Here is a 3,739-nt window from a genome sequence, read left to right as displayed (position 1 = left end):
AAAGAAACCCTCAAGAGAACTAAGAGAACTAAATGCAAAGCTAGACTGACTAGGAGTGTAAAATCTAACACTACTAATATGATAAGGAATTGTATAAAGGAGCAGAACACATGAGGAACAGGTGGACACAATCAAGTTAATGAGGACTAGACTAGGACTAAACAAGGGGGCGTGGTAGAGGGAAACAAGGGGGCAGGACGAGAGGAGCACATGGCCAACATAAACAAAGACAAAGCCATGTGCTCAGACACAAGACAAACAAGGAACCGTTAAACAAAGACAGAACAGACATGACTGTCAGGGCAGGACCCTGACAATATCAATGATACTAAAATATCACTGAATATATTATTGTGTTATATCATGTATAGTGAATAACATTACTTATTATATATACGACTAAGTAATATAATATTTCAGAATATATTTAAATAGCAGCAAACTAGCAAATACACTTGCATGCAAAGCACATTCCTCCTATAGGCCTACATAACTTCACAAATTTATGACAAATACACATCGAGAGGCTGAACCACAGACCCTGCAGGACCCTGACAGTACCCCCCCTCCAATGGAAGCCTCCAGGCATCCACACTGGGTGAAGGAGTCCAAGGGAGAACTGGGTTAATCAGGGACCAAGGAGGTACCAACTGGGGGGCAGGTGGGGAGGAAAGATTGGAGGTCCAGAGTAGCCAGGAAACACAGGGGGCAGGGCTGGGAGGGCAGAAAACTGTCCAGGGGAATATCTTGGGACTGCCCAAAAAGGTGGTAACTTTGGAGGAGCATGACAGCCAGGCAATATGGAGGGTGGGATAGGCGTCCGATTAGGGACACCTCTAGAGATGGGGGCCCTCTTCACTGATGGGAACTTCCAACTGGGTTTGGAGTCTCGAATAGGTGCAGTCTTTTGATTAGGGAAATGCTTAGGAACAAAATCAGGATCCACAACTGCACTTGTGGGTAATGAGGATAACTTTGACGACTCCTGCATCAATATGACATCATGCACTGTTTCAGAGGCTCCATCAGATCTAGAAGATGTACACAATGCTGGGGCTGATACAGACTTCTTGACTGCGTTTTGACTGGCAGGAATGACCTCAGATGACACGACAAGACTGGCAGAAATGATCTCCTTGGGCGAGTCATGGCTAGTGAGCAGCTCAGGGGTAGCCTCCGTGGCTATAGCAGGCAGATCAAGATGGCCAGAAATAGCCTCCGTGAACAGGGCTGGAGCAGATTCTGAGGAAGTAACATCACTGTCAGGTTCCGTTTCTGTGGTTATGACTAGACTGGATGATAGGCCCAAGGCGGTCTCTGTGGCCTTAGCAGGCAGACATGGATGCTTTGGAAGGGCCTTCATGGCCAGAACAGGATCAGAGGGCAAGACGTTACAGACAGGATCATTCTCCGTGGGCAAAACATGACTGGAGATCACATCCTTTTATGGCTCATATAGTATGATATAACGCTTTTTTTTTTTTTCATTGACCTTTATGAAAATGTCATGATATGATATGAAATTCAACAGGAAATACTCTTTCAATTTGGCAGCTGGAGAGATTAAAATGGGAATGAGGTCTTGGACAAAGGTTATGCATGAACACCAGATATTCTCCTCTGATTAGAACAAGGTCTCTTCTCTGTGCTTAATCAGGGTCCTGAGTGTCCACTCACGTCAGCACTGCCCTTCTTACCAGGAAGGAGACTCTTGCAGGCCAGGCCATAGAATAAGACTTTAACACATGTAATCTGTAGGATAATAAGATTAACAATACTTCACACAGTTATAATCTTCACAAACAGTGTGTCACGGTTTTGTCACAGCAGTTTACTAGAGAGAGACCCAGATGCAGAATGATCAAGGGAGTGAGGTTTATTGACAAGGCAAGGATTAACAGGGCTTATGTGAGAGTCCAAACAGTAGGAAAGGGCAGTCTGCTGGTCCTTGGTCAGACCTGGACAAAGTTTTGCTGAAGAACAAAGGAGATAGAGCAGAACCAGTCAATGAGAACACTGGATATCAGGCAGCAGCTTGAGAAACCAGGGCTTGATACTTTGAGCTGTAGTGATACCAGTCCAGTCAGATAGCCAGGTCTTGAGAACAGCAGCCAGGAGGGATTCAGGACACAGAACAGGAACAAACACAAGACATAACACGACACACAAGACAAGACCACAAGAGAGAACAAGCAGCAGCAAAATAACACTCTGACTACACTATGACTAGAAAGAAAAAAAAACAAAGAGAAACAAATACAAACTGCAGAAAGCAAATAAAACCAAAAGGCAAATTCTAGGAATCAATAACTAGAATAAAAACTGGGCAAAGACTAAATCAAAATAAATAAAGAAACCAAACTAGAGGCTTGAGAAAACTAGAGCAAACATAAAGACAGGAACTAGACTACAGCAAAATAAAAACAAAGAAACCCTAATAAACTTCAAGAGAACTAAATGCAAAGCTAGACTGACTAGGAGAGTAAAATATAACACTACTAATATGACAAGTAGACTGACAAAGAATTATCTTACACACAATGAACTAATGCAACGAACCAGCAGATACATGAGGGAAGAGGCACACTATAAAGGAGCAGAACACATGAGGAACAGGTGGACACAATCAAGTTAATGAGGACTAGACTAGGACTAAACAAGGGGGTGTGGTAGAGGGAAACAAGGGGGCAGGACGAGAGGAGCACATGGCCAACATAAACAAAGACAAAGCCATGTGCTCAGACACAAGACAAACAAGGAAACGTTAAACAAAGACAGAACAGACATGACCGTCAGGGCAGGACCCTGACAGTACCCCCCCTCGAATGGACGCCTCCAGGCGTCCACACTGGGTGAAGGAATCCAAGGGAGAACTGGGTTAATTAGGGACCAAGAAGGTACCAACTGGGGGGGCAGGTGGGGAGGAAAGATTGGAGGTCCAGAGTAGCCAGGAAACACAGGGGGCAGGGCTGGGAGGGCAGAAAACAGTCCAGGGGAATATCTTGGGACTGCCCAAAAAGGTGGTAACTTTGGAGGAGCATGACAGCCAGGCAATACTGAGGGTGAGATAGGAACCCGATTAGTGACACCTCTAGAGATAGGGGCCCTCTTCACTAGTGGGGACTCCCAACTGGGTTTGGTGTCTCGAATAGATACAGTCACTTGATTACGGAAATGCTCAGGAACAAATTCAGGAGCCATAACTGCACTTGTGGGTAATGAGGATAACTTTGACGACTCCTGCACCAATATGACATCATGCACCGTTTCAGAGGCTCCATCAGATCTAGATGTACACAATGCTGGGGCTAATACAGACTTCTTGACTGTGTTTTGACTGGCAGAAATTATCTCTTTGGGTGGGTCATGGCTAGTGAGCAGCTCAGGGGTAGCCTCCGTGGCTATAGCAGGCAGATCAAGATGCCCAGAAATAGCCTCCGTGAACAGGGCTGGAGCAGATTCTGAGGAAGTAACATCACTGTCAGGTTCAGTTTCTGTGGTTATGACTAGACTGGATGATAGGCCCAAGGCGGTCTCTGTGGCCTTAGCAGGCAGACATGAATGCTTTGGAATGACCTCCATGGCCAGTTCATGAAAGGTTTCTGTTGAGGCAGCAGTGCTGATTAGAGTGCCCACCTTGGACAAAACAGGTCTCAAATAATTCAGATGGTGCAGTCTCAGGTTCCTTCAACACAGGCTTAGCTGGTGACGTGGGGGGGTTATGGGTGGTTTCTACACT

Source organism: Sinocyclocheilus rhinocerous, unplaced genomic scaffold (genome assembly GCF_001515625.1).
Source record: "Sinocyclocheilus rhinocerous isolate Xijiao unplaced genomic scaffold, SAMN03320098_v1.1 scaffold4561, whole genome shotgun sequence".
In the NCBI taxonomy this organism is placed as follows: Eukaryota; Metazoa; Chordata; class Actinopteri; order Cypriniformes; family Cyprinidae; genus Sinocyclocheilus; species Sinocyclocheilus rhinocerous.
Note: the sequence above shows the minus strand (reverse complement) of the source record.